We start from the raw sequence: 18689 nt of genomic DNA on the forward strand, positions 1-18689 counted from the left end.
CGGTTGAACGCGTGCGGGCAAGTTTCACGCGTAGCCCGCGGAAGTCGACGAATAAAGCAAGCAGGGAGCTAAACGTACCACAGCTGACGGTTTGGAAAATCTTACGGAAAAGGCTAAAGCAGAAGCCTTACCGTTTACAATTGCTACAAGCCCTGACACCCGATGACAAAGTCAAACGCTTTGAATTTTTGGCACGGTTGCAACAGCTCATGGAAGAGGACGTGTTCAGTGCGAAACTTGTTTTCAGTGATGGAGCAACATTTTTTATTAATGGTGAAGTGAACAGACACAATGCGCGAATCTGGGCGGTAGAGAATCCTCACGCATTCGTGCAGCAAATTCGCAATTCACCAAAAGTTAACTTGTTTTGTGCAATCTCACGGTTTAAAGTTTACGGCCCCTTTTTCTTCTGCGAAAAAAACGTTACAGGACACGTGTATCTGGACATGCTGGAAAATTGGCTCATGCCACAACTGGAGACCGACAGCGCCGACATCATCTTTCAACAGGATGGTGCTCCATCGCACTTCCATCATGATGTTCGGCATTTCTTAAACAGGAGATTGGAAAACCGATGGATCGGTCGTGGTGGAGATCATGATTAGCAATTCATGTCATGGCCTCCACGCTCTCCCGACTTAACCCCATGCGATTTCTTTCTGTGGGGTTATGTGAAAGATTCAGTGTTTAAACCTCCTCTACCAAGAAACGTGCCAGAACTGCGAGCTCGCATCAACGATGCTTTCGAACTCATTGATGGAGACATGCTGCGCCGAGTGTGGGAGGAACTTGATTATCGGCTTGATGTCTGCCGAATCACTAAAGGGGCACATATCGAACATTTGTGAATGCCTAAAAAACTATTTGAGTTTTTGTATGTGTGTGCAAAGCATTGTGAAAATATCTCAAATAATAAAGTTATTGTAGAGCTGTGAAATCGCTTCAATCATTTGTAATAACCCTGTACTTAAATGTACAGCATGGCAAGCTATTACTTGAGAATGATACAATAGGCCGATATTGTGATCATAATGAATAGATGTATTCAATAACCATCCAGGCGAGGAATGTTTCTAAATCTTCTACATTTACATATATACATATATGCTCTGCAAGTCACCGAGCAGCGCCTGGCGGAGGGCACTATGTACCGCTACTAATCATTTCACTCATAAGTTAAGAGAGGGAAGAGCGACTGTCTATAGGTACCCATAAAGCCCTCATTTCTCTTATCTTGTCTTCCAATCCCTTAGGCAAAATGCACGTTGGGGGCAGTAGAATCGTTCTGCAGTCAGCTGCAAATTTTCTCAAGAGTTTTTCGTGAAAAGGACGTCATCTTCCCTCCAGCGTTTCCCGGTTTAGATCACGGACCATTTCCGTAATACTTCCGTGTTGATCGAACCTACCGTTTAACAAATCTAGCAATACAACTCTGCACTCCTTCAGTCTCTTCCCTTAATGCAACCTGGTGAGGCTCGCAAATGTCTTCTATGCGTGGCCCCCTTTGCAGACGAATCACAGTTTCTTAAAATTCTCCCAATAAACCGAAGTCGACCATACGCCTTCCTTACTGCCATCCATACAAACTCGTTCCCTGTCAGATCACTTTGCAACATTACGCGTAGATATTTAACAGACGTGACTGTGTCGAGCGTTACACCACCAATACTGTATTCGAACATTACTGGATAATTTTCCCTACTCGTATGCGTTATTTTATATTTATCTGCATTTAGAGCAAAATTCCATTCCTTACACTAATTAGATACTCTGTCCAAGTCCCGCCGCACTTCGCTGGGACACTCCAGACTATACCCTTCGCTCTGATAAACACTCGCCATCCACCACAATGTATTGGGTTCTATTGCTTGAGAAATCTTATAGTCGCTCACGTATCTGAGAACGCACTGAGTATGCTCGGACCTTCGTTAGAAATTTACGTTACACATAAAATTTTCAACAGTTCACTATGGAGAAAACTGTATGTTAGTTAAATGATCCATAGATAATTTGAACGATTCTTTTATCAAAATGGTGAGGAACGAATAAGTTTACAGGTATACGTGATACGTGATTAGTTTTATCGCATTAACGAAGACATTATTTTTTAGCCCTACTCATGTCACTATCCTTAAAAACTTTTTTTTGTTTGTTTAGGCTACCAGTTTGTAAATAGAATTTCGTCCGTGGAATGGAAGGAGCTGTCCATGAGTAATGTTTTTAGGTTACATTTAAAACTTGCTTTGCTATCTGTCAGACATTTTATGGTATTGGGCATATGACAACAATTCTTTTGTTGCAGCATATTGAAATCCTTTCTCAGCAACTAGCATCTTTAATGATGACGAAATAAATCTCGGGTGAACAGCCTGGTATGAGTGTGCATAGGACACAATATTTCGGCAATCGACCACGTTGCCATCATCAGCGCACCTGAAGATGGCAACGTGGTCGATTGCCGAAATATTGTGTCCTATGCACACTCATACCAGACTGTTCACCCGAGATTTATTTCGTCATAAAATATACCTGGAGAAATTGAAGAATCGCATCTTTAATAATGGCTAATTAACGTAATTTTTTCGTGTGGTGTTGTAGGTATAGATATAATTACTCTCCACAAATCTGTTGGATTATTCTTGACGTATTTCACTAGCGAATAGATGTACTGTGATGGTACAGTTAAAATGCCCGACTGTTTGATGGGGTACCTACATGACGATCACGGGTGGACGAAAGATATTTTTATCCCTGCTCGCTTTTGTGTAATCAGTACTTTCTGTCTAAGTGGTGAATTACCCGACAAAATTTTTCCATAAGACATTATTATTTGTGAGCAGTTTTCCAGTTCTGGCACTTACTTTACGACCAAGGGAAACCTCCTAAAAGCCTTTGTCAGAGCTGGGAGATGGGATCTAGTTTTAACTTAATGTTCCTGTTGTTTTTTCTGTTGTGATCTTCATCTCCTACCACTACAACATACGTTCTTCTCTATTTCCTTACTGTGTTCCTCTCTTGCCTCCCTCTACGATTTTCAGCTCCCACACTTCATTCCAGCACTAAATTGGTGCCGCGCGGGATTAGCCGAGCGGTCTAAGCGCTGCAGTCATGGACTGTGCGGCTGGTCCTGGCGGAGGTTCGAGTCCTCCCTTGGGCATGGGTGTGTGTGTTTGTCCTTAGGATAATTTAGTGTGTAAGCTTAGGTACTGATGACCTTAGCAGTTAAGTCCCATAAGATTTCACACACATTTGAGCGTTTGAACACTAAATTGGTGACCCTTTGATGTCTTAGAATGTGTCCTATCAACCGATCCCTTCTTCTGGTCTGATTGTGCCTGAAACTTATTTCCTCCCCAATTCGATTCAGATCCTGGTTCTGAGCATTCTGAGCACTATGGGACTTAACATCTGTGGTCATCAGTCCCCTAGAACTTAGAACTACTTAAACCTAACTAACCTAAGGTCATCACACACATCCATGCCCGAGGCAGGATTCGAACCTGCGACCGTAGCAGTCGCGCTGTTCCGGACTGAGCGCCTGAACCGCTAGACCACCGCAGCCGGCTCGATTCAGATCCTCCTCATTAGTTACAGGTTCAGCATTCTTCTGTAGCAATACATTTCAAAAGCTTCTATTCTCTTCTTTCCTGAAGTACTTATCGTCAACGTTCCACTTCCGTACAAGGCTGGACAAGTATTTTCACAACAGACTTCCTAACTCTTAAATATTCGATTTTAACATTCTTTTTACAAAAATACTTTCCTTGCTACAGACAATTTGCACTTTGTAACTTATTAACTTCAACCATCATCAGCTATTTTGCTGGTCTAATAACAAAATTCACCTTCGACTTTAGTCCCTGGTTTCGTAACCTATTATCATCACCTGATTTAACTCTACCGCATTCCTTACCTTACTTTATTTTTGTTGATACTCATCTTACAATCTCTTTTCCAAGACACTATCCATTCCATTCAACTGCTCTTTTGCCATCGCTGACAGAATTAAAATGTCACAGGAAAACCTTGAAGTTATCGTTTCTTCTCTCTGAACTTCAGTACGGGAACGAAGTGTCAGATACAAAAATTTAAAGCCCAGTGTTTACGAAAGTTTTTGTTTGTGTATATACAGAGTAAAGTCGATGACTTGCTTGAATAATTAAACAAGGGCTGTGTAAATAAAACAGTGCTGTTTGTCAATCTGTGTGCGACTTGTGAAGCTACTTCCATAATAAATATTAGCTCACATGCAGTGAATCAAGGACTTGCGAATGTTGACTACGTGCATTTGTTTGTGCCCTCGTTAACATCGATCGCATCTGCAGCAGCGGAAGGCGCCTGTCTGTATACATTGTTCCATATCTCTTGCCGTGTGTTTGTTTGCCTTCTGACGGGTCATGGTCACCTAATCATTTAGTCGATGGAAGTCGTAAGCTCAGTTTCCTCGGGCCTGTTTGTATTTTCATAGGTTCAGACAACGCCGACTACATTTGTTCTCCGTAACAGCGCGGTGTGTACGATTCCACTCTGATCTATTGCCAACACTGAAATGAAAAGAATTTTCTTTTAACATTTTTATTTTTGAAACGGTGAATTATAAATGATATTTAGTTTTTGTAAGTGTTTTATAAAACCACGAACTAATGAGTCAATGAAACAATCGGCACTGTAATTTCCAACATTTTTTATAGAATAATAAAGCAATTCTCAGTGCGTCGTGAGTACTAGCTACAAGTCCTTGTCCGAAAAGAATGCTAACAATCCATCTACATCTACATATATACCGGTAGCCACCGAGAGGTGTGTGGCGGAGGGCACAATTCGCGCCAATGTCATATTCCACCCCCCCCCCCCCCCTTCCTCCCCCTGTTCCACTCGCGGATCGTGCGAGGGAAAAAAGACTGTCTGAACGCTTCAGTAAGAGCTCGTATTTCGCTTATCTTTGAATGGTGATCATTGTGAGATTTGAAAGTTGGTGATGGTAATAATATATGCTCTACATCCTCGGTGAAGATCAGATTTCGGAATTTAGTGAGCAGCCCCTTCCGTTTAGCGCGCCGTCTATCTGCAAGTGTGTCCCACTTCAAACTTTCTATAAGATTTTTAACGCTCTCGCGATGGCTAAATGTGCCAGTCACGAATCTTGCCGCTCTTCTTTGGACCTTCTCAATCTCTTGAAACAGATCCAACTGGTAAGGGTCCCATACACATGAACAATACTCCAAGACTGGACGAACTATTGTATTGTAAGCTATTTCCTTTGTTGAAGGACTACATCGCTTCAGGATTCTACCAATAAACCGCAATCTAGAGTTCGCCTTACCCGTTACTTGTGTAATCTCATCATTCCATTTGAGATCATTTTGAACAGTCACACCCAGATACTTGCCGCACGTTACCGCTTCCAAATATTGGGCATTTATTTTGTACTCGTACATTAATGGGGATTTTCGCCTTGTTATACGCAGTAGGTTACACTTACTAATATTCAGAGGTAGCTGCCAGTCATTACACCACGCATTATTTTCTGCAAATCCTCATTGATTTGTTCACAACTTTCGTGTGATACTACTTTCCTGTAGACTACAGCATCATCGGAAAACAGTCTCAGGCCGCTGTCAATACCATCAACCAGATCGTTTATGTAAATCGTAAAAAGCAGAGGACCTATTACGCTGCCCTGGGGCATACCTGAAGTTACGCTTGTTTCTGTTGAAGTCACCCCGTTCAGGACGACATACTGCGATCTGTCTGTTAGAAAACTTTCTATCCAGCCGCATATATTATCATATAGACCGTAAGCACCCACTTTTTGTAACAAGCGACAGTGTGGAACTGAGTCAAACGTCTTTCGAAAGTCGAGAAACACGGCATCAACCTGGGAGCCGGTATCTTGAGCCTGTTGTGTTTCGTGCACAAAGAGGGCCAGCTGTATCTCGCATGACCGCTGTTTCCTAAAACCGCGCTGGTTTCTGCAGATGAGCTTCTCAGAGTCTAGAAAGGTCATTATATCTGAACACAAAATATGTTCCATGATTCTGCAACAAATCGATGTCAGTGAAATAGGCCGGTAATTATGTGTATCCGATTTTCTGCCCTTTTTACAGATTGCTATGACCTGGGCCTTCTTCCAGTCCCGTGGAACTTTCCGCGGTGCCAATGATCTCCGATAGATGATGGATAAGAATGGTGCTATATTTGTAGCACAGTCAACATAAGATCTTACGGGGATACCGTCTGGGCCAGATGCCTTCCTGGCGTCTAAAGATCGTAACTGTTTTACAATCCCAGATACACTAAACACTATGTCAGCCATCCTTTAGTTTGTTCGATAATTGAAAGGGGGAATGGTGCTGCAGTCCACATAGAAGGTAGACATTTTTTACAAAACATGTCTCCTCCGCATAATTCTCTCTCTAGAACACTTTGAACCGTCCCCTTTTTGAAGAATTATACATGACTGTGCTTATCCTGACACAATATTTTTAGCGCAACGCAATCTGACTTTCAAAAAATCCCTACAAAAGAATGGCCCTGACTAACATTAACCTATACCTTTCACAAATCACTTACCTCACAAAAATCTTCGTTACTGGAACTACTGCAATACAGCGAGCGCCACTACTACCAGCTAAATAAAAGATTCAAACTACGGAAGGCATTAACTACTGATAGGCATAGTTAGCAAATGAAAGAATTTAATACAGAACAAACACTGTATTTACCTTAATAGTCATAATATATATAGCAGTTCATGACAGTCTTACAAATTTCAAAACTCCGCCATCTCTCTCCCCACATCCATCACTGCTGGCGGCTCACCTCCAACTGCGCAATGCTACGCGCTGTTAACATCCAGCTGCCGCTGTCCAACACTACAATGGCAGACAACAATGCAAACTAGCCACAGACTGCACACAACACAGCCAGTGATTTTCATACAGAGCGCTACGTAACGTTTCCAATAAGAAAACATAAACAGCCTACTTACAACTTGCTTCATCCATGCCTTGTACCTAAATTTAAAATCAATCAAGTTAAAATGCTGCGCTACGATTACTGTTTGTAAATTATTTGATTACTGGACTCCTCACATTTAAAATGACAGAAACTGTAAAACTACAAGCTGCCAATGCTTTGTGTCAGACAACTGTCACTATTGTTTTTCACGATATATTCAAGCGTATGTGATACATACAATGTGCATCTGAAAAGTTCGTGAATGATCTCAGGAAATAAAGGAAGCAAGAGTTAGAAACAGAATTACTGGTCATCAATGTAGTGATGATCAGGTGCAACACATTTATGGCACAGGTTGTAAGCCGCGCGCGATTATACCAGTGGTCTAAGTCGCTGCAGTCATGGACTGTGGGGCTGGTCCCGGCGGAGGTTCGAGTCCTCCCTCGGGCATGGGTGTGTGTGTTTGTCCTTAGGATAATTTAGATTAATTGGTGTGTAAGCTTAGGGACTGATGACCTTAGCAGTTAAGTCCCATAAGATTTCACACACATTTTTTTGAACAGGTTGTAAAATTGCTGGAACCTGTCAGCAAACCATCTGCGTCGGGTGGAAATTCGTGACGGATCAAGCCTTCGTTGTCGGAAAGATGATCAAAGCCCTCTTAAACCTGGATTTTATCAGCCAACTCTTAGTAGTGGTAGTGGTGGTGAGACGGACTGGGTGATCAACACGAGGCCATTGACTGTCGCTTAGTCTGCAGATCGTATTGGTCCCATCTCCTGTAAAGATGTGAGTATCCTACAACGTGTGACCACGGTGCTTCGAGCGATTTCACAAGAAGCGTCTGCGATTAGTTTCCAGCAGTTTTACAATCGGTGACACAAGTACAGGGTAAGAATTATTGAACTACATCAAGAGAAACGTAAAGTGGTTACAAACCGCGGCGTACACACGCTTTATTCAACACGTGAACGTCACTACGGATATTCGGATTTAGGTTATGACATGTTCGATATGCCTGCCATCACTGACGAAGATGTGGCGCAGAGGAATAGCGAAATTCCTGAGACCGGCTGAGGTGTCGGAAAATCGATGCTGTCGATGACCTCCTGAATGGCTGTTTTCAGCTCAGCATTGGTTTTGGGGCTATTGCTGTACACCTTGTCTTTAACAAAGCCCCACAAAAAGGAGTCGCAAGTGTTCAGTTTCGGACAACATGGCGGCCAACCGAGGCCCATTCCAGTGGCTTCTGGGAGCCGCAGAGCCTGAATGCGGTCCCCAAAGTGCTCCTCCAGGACATCAAACACTCTCCTGCTTCGATGGGGTCGAGCTCCGTCTTGCGTGAACCACATTTTGTCGAAATCAGGGTCACTTTGGATAATGGGGATGAAATCATCTTCACGCACCATTCGGTAGTCATCGTGCCATCGAGGTATATCGCATCGATTATTCCGTGTCTGGATATTGCACACCACGCAGTCATCTGTTGAAGGTGAAGAAACTTCTCGATCGTGAAATACGGATTCTTAGTCCCCCAAATGCATCAATTTTGCTTATTGAAAGTGGGCATCGTTGCCAAATGAAACCATACTGCGCACGCTAATTCCCATCATGCTCCATGGCCAACCGTGCAGTTTGAACGTCCCAACGCAAACCGTTCAGAAATTATTACGATTTTATTTCATATAGTTCATTGTCATCCTGTAAGTTGCAGCTACCCGTCATTACTTTCAATACCAGAAAAGGTATTTGACTACGAAGTCTTTCGCGACGGAGTCCTGGCATAAAAAGTTCTCGGTTTATTTGCCACGTCAAATTTGGATAAAATCCCAAGCTTTCGATGACTACTTCCGTCATCTTCGTCAGGTGTAAAACTGACAGTTTTACCCCTGACGAAGATGACGGAGGTAGTCATCGAAAGCTTGGGATTTTATCCAAATTTGACGCGGCAAGTAAACCGAGAACTTTTTATGCCAGAAAAGGTATTTGTTTGTAACACATGTTTCCTTTATTTTCTGAGACGATTGACTAAACGTCTGAGACATCTTGTGTGCCTCACTGTTACTGTCATAGAGGCATGATGCTGAGCACGAAGTAGGTGTGTCGTGGGTGGACTATGTGCGGACGATATTTGTGCGTTTGTTACACATGCTTTAACCTCCACCAAACTGCATCATGCGCTAATGCTAGTATTTGGAATCGAAAAAACTGTTGTAACTGGTAACTTATGTACTCAGTATTAAAGTCTTACGCAACAATGAAAATACTAACAATCTTTTTAAAATAATTTAGCTTCGTGTTCGAAATACTATTGAGCCCTCTTGTTTTTATGCCTCAGAAAATTTCATTTTACCCGCCAATCGGTAATTACCCACAGATTAGGATCCACTGCTCTAGAAGGACATCGGAAAGGGGTAGGGCAGAATAGAAGACGGTGAGACTTGCGTTGTCATGGACAGCGAGAAAGCCGTTGATGAATTCGTGTGGGTCATTCAGGGTCAACGATGCAACGCGAGAGAGATCGGTGGAAGAAATTGGGACGAGCCTCTGTTCGCCGCTGGAATGGCTAATGACAGCTACAGAATGAGATATCACGTTGGTGGTGGAATTTATATGCGGTAGAAGCGGTGCTCACATTCTGTCAACACATCCAGATTTAGGCTTACAGCTTTTATACTGAAATCTCTGCCGGCCGCTGTGGCCGAGCGGTTCTATTCCCTTTAGTCCGTAACCGCGCTGCTGCTACGGTCGCAGGTTCGAATCCTGCCTCGGGTATGGACGAGTGTGATGTCCTTAGGTTAGTTAGGTTTAATTAGTTCTAAGTATAGGGGACTTATGACCTCAGATGTTAAGTCCCATAGTGCTTAGAGCCACTTCAACCATTTCTGAAATCTCGTGTGAATGCCAGGATGGTCCCTTGAAATAAGCTGTCCTCTTTTTTCATACTGGTCCTTGTTCTAATGGGCTAGTGACTCTAGGCTAATGACCCAGATCTCTACGGGAGGTTAAAACATAAACTTCCTTCCTATCTATTGTTCTTCAAGTACACTCTAAGAAAAACAGCACTCACCATGAAGGAATTACTCGAAAAGGAGGGAAATCGGTAGACGTGATGTACATGTACAGTCAAACATATGATTACAACTTTTGGGAAACTTGACAATTTTTTCAAGAGAAAGAGTGTCAAAAATTGAGCAAGTTAATAACACGGTGGTCCACTTCTGGCCCTCGTGCAAGCAATTATTCGTCTTAGCAGCGATTGATACAGTTCCAGTTTCATTCTGGGAACATCCCTCAGGCTGTGGCTAAGCCAAGTCTCCGCAGTATCCTTTCTCTCAGGGGAGCTAGTCTTGCAAGTTTCGCAGGAGAATTTCTGTGAAGTTTGGGAAGGTAGGAGACGAGATACCGGCGGAAGTAAAGCTATGAGGACGGGTCGTCAGTCGCGCTTAGGTAGCTTAGTCGGTAGAGCACATACCAGCGAAAGGCGAAAGTTCGGAGTTCGAGTCTCGGTACAGCACACAGTTTCAATCTGTCCGGAAGTTGCAATATACAGTTGTTGGATGTCCTCCTGAGGGATATCGTACCAAATTCTGTTCAATTATCGTCCAAGTTCCGAGCTGGTTGGAAGGCCCTGCTCATGTTTCTCCAAATGTTCTCAGTTGGGGAGAGATTCGGCGACCTAGCTGGGGTCTGACAGGCACACGAAAACCAGCAGAAACTCTTGCTGTGAGCGGGCGGACATTATCTTGTTGAAATGTAAGCCCAGGATGGCTTGCCATGAAGGCCACAAAACGAGACGTAGAATATCGCCGTGTACTGCGATGCTCTAATGGTGCCTCGGATGACAATCAAAGGAGTCCTGCTACGAAAAGAAATGGCTCCTCAGCCCATCCTTCCTGACTGTCGGGCTGTGCTGCGGGGACAGTCAAGTTGGTATCCCACTGCTGTCCAGGTCGTCTCCAGACAGGTCTTCGACCTGGAACCTCATTGGCTGGAGAACAGTTGTCTTCAGTGATGAGTCCCGTTTCGAAATGAGCCACGGTGTCTAGTAAAGACGAGTCTCGAGATGCCGGGACGCTGGCCATACAGCCCGAAAACTAGGACTGATGATCTGATGGTTCAAATGGCTCTGAGCACTATGGAACTTAACATTTATGGTCATCAGTCCCCTAGAACTTAGAACTACTTAAGCCTAACTAACCTAAGGACAGCACACAACACCCAGTCATCACGTGATGATCTGAGTTGCCATTTCTTTTCATATCTGCAATCCGCGGCGTGCTTACAGCACTGCAGTGCGCCTACGACATTTTACACCTCGCTTTGTTGCCATTCATTGCAAGCCATCCTACGCTTACATTTCAGAAAAATAATGCCCGCCCGCAGACGGAGATATTTTCTTCTGCTCGTCCTCGTGCTTGCCAAACTCTACCTTTGCCAGCAAGGTCGCCGGATCTCTCCCCGGTTGAGAACGTTCGGAGCATTATCTACATCTACATACATACTCCGCAATCCACCATATCGTGCGTGGCGGAGGGTACCTCGTACCACAACTAGCATCTTCTCTCCCTGTTCCACTCCCAAACAGAACGAGGGAAAAATGACTGCCTATATGCCTCTGTACGAGCCCCAATCTCTCATACCTTACCTTTGTGGTCTTTCCGCGAAATGTAAGTTGGTGGCAGTAAAATTGTACTGCAGTCAGTCTCAAATGCTGGTTCTCTAAATTTCCTCAGTAGCGATTCACGAAAAGATCGCCTCCTTTCCTCTACAGACTCCCACCCGAGTTCCTGAAGCATTTCCGTAACAAAATTCTACCAATGAACCGAAGACGACTATCAGCCTTTCCCCACAACTGCCATTACATGCTTGTCCCACTTCACATCGCTCTGCAATGTTACGGTCAAATATTTAATCGACGTGACTGTGTCAAGCGCTACACTACTAATGGAGTGTTCAAACATTACAGGATTTTTTTTCCTATTCATCTGCATTAATTTACATTTATCTATATTTAGAGTTAGCTGCCATTCTTTACACCAATCACAAATCCTGTCCAAGTCATCTTGTATCCTCCTACAGTCACTCAACGACGACACCTTCCCATACACCACAGCATCATCAGCAAACAGCCGCACATTGCTATCCACCATATCCAAAAGATCATTTATGTAGATAGAAAACAACAGCGGATCTACCACACTGGAGCACTCCAGATGATACCCTCACCTCCGATGAACACTCACCATCGAGGACAGTATCATCTGAGCAGCTCGGAATCTGAACGACCTAACGCGTCATTTGGATAGAATTTGCCACAATATCCCTGAGCTGGACATCCAATAAATCTATCAGTCAATGCCAACCCGAATAACTGTTTGTATAACTGTCAGAGTTGGGTCAACGAGTTATTAACCTGCTCGATTTGTGAAGCTCTTTCTCTTTAATAAATCATCCAATTTTTCTGGAAATGTAATCATTTGTTTGTCTGTAGATTGATCGATTCTCTATCCTGTCTGGATAATTTCTCCATCGTGTGTCGGATTTTTCTCATTGAGTTTATGTTTATTCGCCGAATAGCGACATAAAGATCTGTCAACGAGAGTCAGTTTGCAGTTCTCCAAGGATACACAGATGTCAACACAACAAAAAAATGTGGGGTCCAAGTATAATCGGCGAAGCTTTGGCAAGAAGGACGGGCCTGACCTATCGCAACTCAGATACGATATGTTGTCTGCGCGAGACAGTGGCGTGTTTGGCGCTGAAAACACGTGCCAGCTATAGAGGCCGGTGCCAGCGATAGAAGCAGGCAGCAGGCACAAACAAACACGCTTGCTGAGCTAACTGGGACACCTCTGTTCCACTCTACCAAGGGCAGAGACACATTATGTTATATGCTGGTGCATTGCCGAATTATGACCGTTTATCTGATGCCTCTTGCCCTTTCTGTGTAACCAAAATTCTCAGCCGACCGGGAGGAAGGTGGTTCGAAACCTGTTGGTGGTTATTACGTCGCCACTGCTTATCGACAAGGAGAGGGGATAGAGTAAAAACCTTTCTACCACTGAAACTTTCTGGCAGCTTCAAAAAGTATCCCTGACCGGGCCTCGAACCGGAAAGCTGTCTTTTTTTTTCTTTTTTTTTTTTTACTGTGGCTGTGATCGAAGCCAAGACATAAAACGTTTTCGCTTCTACTCAAAAAAGCTCTCCGCTTTGTTAGTTTTTTTTGCTCTTCGGGCCTGCAGCCTCCCCATGTATCACATTCTTGCGCCCTTCGTATTTTCTTTCATCAGCTGGCATTTTGAGTGTGTGTGGTTTGAGTTTTTCGGGCGCTAAACAGCGGGGTCATCAGCGCCCAAACGTATAGAAACAGGAACACATGCGGTGAAGGAACGAAGACGGACAGTGAACAAGGAGAAAGGGCTAAAAGACACAGACCTGACGCAGTTCCAAAACCTCACATACAGAGGCAAAACAAGAGGAGAAGAAACGCACTAAAAAAGGAAAGGAGACACAAGGAAAAGAGAACAGAAACTGAACTGAAACAAGTAGGTAACCGTGACTGGCGGACCTCTTATCTAAAACCTGGGTGAGCCAGTCACCCAGCAGCACATTAAAATCCTCTCCCTAAAATCCGAGGCAACAAATTGGATAGGACACAAAACCGTAAGACCTTAACCACAGTCGTTGCGTCGTCTTGCAAAATAGGGGGCAAATCCGGTGGCAAGGAAACCACCGCCCTCTGGTCAGAGAATAAAAGACAATCAAGTTTGAACCTAACTGTTTTGTAAAACGGTTGTGAAATGAAATTTGATGCAGTCCTCTTGGTCACACATATGAGTTCGTGCGCAAGAACATTCCCTTCTCATTAAATAAATATGAATATAATTTTCTGTAGCAGCTACATACTCTGTTTGTGTTAAAATGATTTCTCTGCTTTCCTTATGTGCACTGTTGAGTTTCCGAGAGTACACTCCTGGATGCGTTTTGAGAAAAACTAGTTTTATTTACGTTAAAAGGCAGAAAATCATACATCAGTGACATTATTATCAAAAGCAGTTAATGATATTGGGTTTCGGCTGTATCTTGGGAATTTGTAAACAGTATGTTGGTATTCCTTTTAGGTGTCATGGCAGCCAACCTCACACCCTTCATTGAACATGACTAGAATATCGACCTGTATGTTTTTGAAATCGTTCAACAAGTGGAAGTTAAGAGTCTCAGAAACAAATAATAGTCTTATCCGGTCACATTTTGATGTATGTCGAGGAGGCAACGCTTTCACCGTTATACAGACTGTCGAAATATCTTTTGTTCACTTCTGTATGCAGTGTTGAAGAGATTAAGCTGAAGTGTAGAATTTTAGTAAGAGGTTCATAGTCAAAATGAATCTTAAGATTATACAAAATCTGTCATCGACAGCAAATAAAAGAATGAAATTGTTGAGGGTGGAAATGAAAATGGCAGCGGTCATGAAAGTGAGGAAAAGAGCAGAAATGAAATTGCATGTGCTGAAAATCTGCCATTCAGGTGCAGGTCTACTTCTGTAAATAGTGTGCTAGTATTTTATAACTGTTACGGCGGTAATTTGTGAAAGAGGATTGGGGAGAAGAGAAGTTTGTGGCACAACTTGACCAGAAGAAGGGATCGGTTGGTAGGACATGTTCTGAGGCATCAAGGGATCACCAATTTAGTATTGGAGGGCAGTGTGGAGGGTAAAAATCGCAGAGGGAGACCAAGAGATGAATACACTAAGCAGATTCAGAAGGATGTAGGTTGCAGTAGGTACTGGGAGATGAAAAAGCTTGCACAGGATAGAGTAGCATGGAGAGCTGCATCAAACCAGTCTCAGGACTGAAGACCACAACAACAACAACAGACACTTGCAACAGGTCACTCATGCCTCTAAAATTTTTTCCTGACAGTTAGTACCGTTTATATGCAAGCCAAAGTGATAAAGAAACAGGAAATTAAGTCATGTTCACGTTAATATTAGTAAATAAACGAAAGTATGTAATGCAAGATAGCACAGTAAGAAATGTAGAACAACAAAGAAATGATAAATTCTTGACTAAGCTGAATGTTTCTTTTGTAATCAGATATTTACAGAATAATTAAAACACAATGAACAATCTGTTACGATCGCGAAAAAATTTCTCTCTTGAGTTAAAACTAGACATCTCGAGAAGTAAACTATCTTGTCGTTTTGTCTTACAGTTACAGTGGGCTTTTATATAAATGCATTCTCACTGTTCGTTTCTGTCTGAAAGTTGACGTTCTTAAAGACGTTGATATGACAAGTAAATTAACTGTTGCAACACCAACAATAAATACAAGAATACCATGCCACTGCATTGTTAGGAAATACCTCTTTATGCAGGAGGTATCACAAGAAATGGCCTAAACGCATACAGTTCAAAGTACACAATACTAGAAGCGAAAAAGTCTCAGTAAACATAGGACTGCAAACGAACAGCTTGCGGGATAATTTCTACTAATTGGTTACCAGCCACTACCAATGAGATTCTGCGTAAACATCGCATTCCGGTGTATGGTGTGGTCTTCGTCTACATATTCGAGACGTGCAGTTGTAAACAGAATGGGAATAACAGTTCAGCGTACAGTCAGAGTGCCATTCATGTCCGTTATGTTTGGAGCGTCATGTATGTTGCACGAGCTTTGATGGTAGCGTGGAACATTTCAGTAACGAGGGATTTGCTCATACGCATTTCATGCATGGCAGGGCTAACGGCAATGCGCTGGAGGCTGCGTGCCTGTACCAAGAATCACATCCTGCCCGAAGACACCCCGGGAGTCGAACATTTACAAAGGTGCATCAACGCCTTCGAGAAACTGGGTGCTTTGCACATGCTGCAGGAGTGGGTAGGCCTGCACAAATTACAACTGTGCTTGAAAGTGGCGTGCTTGAAACAGGAGGAGAAATCTCGGCGAGGACACCTGTCACAAATTTCTTGAATGAGCCGCAGTAGTGTTTGGAGAACAATACACCGCAGTGTAATGTACGCATACCATCGCCATTGAGTTCACTGACTTACAAGAAGAGGTGGGATCGACTTTTTTGCAATAATCTGTCCGATGGTGTACGTTAAGGTCCAAGGAATCACACAGCCCATCATTTGCGAGTAATCGACAAAAAATATTTCGGAGTTTCGTGTGACGATCTATAAATTTGGAAATAGTAACGGTTTATTTACTAGTTGCATAGCGTAAGTGTGACGATAGTGACCTAACGTGCAAACGTTGTTGGTTCGAATCTCTTCTGATACACCGAAATTTTGTATTTATAAAACTATATATCGAAATGATATGTATCACTACTTTTATCCAATTAATTGGTTTACACTCAATTTCTTTTATTTGTATTCCTTCATTTCATCAATTTAGTCAACGTTTTAACTCCTTCAGTTCCTTTAATTTTGTCTTCCTATCATTCTCTTTCTGCATGTGTTGTTGTGGTCTTCAGTCCTGACACTGATTTGATGTAGCTCTCCATGCTACTCTATCCTGTGCAAGCTTCATCATCACCCAGTACTTACTGCAACCCACATCCCTCTGAATCTGCTTAGTGTATTCATCTCTTGGTCTCCCTCTACGATTTTTACCCTCCACGCTGCCCTCCAATGCTAAATTTGTGATCCCCTGATCCCTCAGAACATGTCCTACCAGCCGGTCCCTTCTTCTTGTCAAGTTGTGCCACAAACTCCTCTTCTCCCCTATTCTATTCAATACCTCCTCATTAGTTATGTGATCTACCCATCTAATCTTCAGCATTCTTCTGTAGCACCACATTTTGTAAGCTTCTATTCTCTTCTTGTCCAAACTATTTATCGTCCATGTTTCACTTCCATACATGGCTACACTCCATACGAATACTTTCAGAAACGACTTTTTGACACGTAAATCTATACTCGATGTTAACAAATTTCTCTTCTTCAGAAACCCTTTCCTTGCCATTGACAGTCTACATTTTATATCCTCTCTACTTCGACCATCATCAGTTATTTTGCTTCCCAAATGGCTGGCTCTGAGCACTATGGGACTCAACTGCTGTGGTCATTAGTCCCCTAGAACTTAGAACTGGTTAAACCTAACTACCCTAAGGACATCACAATCATCCATGCCCGAGGCAGGATTCGAACCTGCGAACGTAGCGGTCTTGCGGTTCCAGACTGCAGCGCCTTTAACCGCACGGCCACTTCGGCCGGCGCTTTCCAAATAGCAGAACTCCTTTACTACTTGAAGTGTCTCATTTCCTAATCTAATTCCGTCAGCATCACCCGACTTAATTCGACTACATTCCATTATCCTCGTTTTGCTTTTGTTGGTGTTCATCTTATATCCTCCTTTCAAGACACTGTCCATTCCGTTCTACAGCTCTTCCAAGTCCTTTGCTGTCTCTGACAGAATTACAATGTCATCGGCGAACCTCAAATTTTTTATTTCTTCTCCATGGATTTTAATACCTTTACTGCTTGCTCAATATACAGATTGAATAACATCGGGGAAAGGCTACAACCCTGTCTCACTCCCTTCCCAACAGCTGTTTCCCTTTCATGTCCCTCGACTCTTATAACTGCCATCTGGTTGTAAGAGGTCCGTGATTAAGGAATTTGTTGCTAGCGCACTCGAGCAGATGTAATTTCGATGGATTGCTCACCCGCTGCCTGCAATATGTAAGCTATAAGAGAATCTGAGACCAAAGAGCAGTGTTGACTGCAGTAAGAACTGTGTAGCAGTAAGAGTAAGTTGCTAGCGAGCAGTCGTGTGTATCGAGTTGGCTGGGCCGGTCGTGGGGGAGCGATGGCGGAGCCTGAGCTATATAATATAAGGTAAAAGCAGCCTCGCGCATATGTAGTATTGTTATATGAAGTCCCATGTAAATGCTTTAAAAATCTTTTAATAATAATCTTTCTCATAAAAAGTAACTTTTGACAATAATCCATTTCAATTTAAAGAATTTACTCATTTCTCCAATCCTTGGTCATCTCGATTAGTGAAAAAAAAAATCAGTTGTTTCCTTTTATAAATGACAAATCTATCGGCCAGCATTGCACAGGGCTGTGCCAGAAAAATTTCTTATAGTAGCAGATATATGTGCGTTATCCGGCGACCTTTTTGAGGTCAGAATTTTCAATTTATTCAGAATGATCTATCAGGGCCATGACGCAGCGCTGCTGACCTCCAAAATTCACCAGTTTAAATTGACATCCATTATTGAAAGGTTATAAGTGAGCGACAATTTTATTGAGAAGTTAGTCACATTGTATTATTGAGAGGTTACGAAATTTTACTGTTGGGAGGTTTTGGAGTGTATCTGTTGGAAGGTTACGCTGAATGTGAATTATATACTTATATTTTTTACTGTTGGTAGAATACTATTCATATTATTTTTTTGTGGGGAGATTACACGGTTTCTGCACAAATTGTAAATAGCATTTCGCTCCCTGTATTTTACCCCTGCCACCTTTAGAATTTGAAAGAGAGTATTCCAGTCAACATTGTCAAAAGCTTTCTCTAAGTCTACAAATGCTAGAAACGCAGGTTTGCCTTTCCTTAATCTTTCTTCTAAGATAAGTCGTAAGGCCAGTATTGCCTCACGTGTTCCAATATTTCTACGGAATCCAAACTGATCTTCCCCAAGGTCGGCTTCTACTAGTTTTTCCATTCGTCTGTAAAGAATTCGCGTTAGTATTTTGCAGCTGTGGCTT

The sequence above is a fragment of the Schistocerca piceifrons genome, chromosome 1 (genome assembly GCF_021461385.2).
Source record: "Schistocerca piceifrons isolate TAMUIC-IGC-003096 chromosome 1, iqSchPice1.1, whole genome shotgun sequence".
NCBI classification, from domain to species: Eukaryota; Metazoa; Arthropoda; class Insecta; order Orthoptera; family Acrididae; genus Schistocerca; species Schistocerca piceifrons.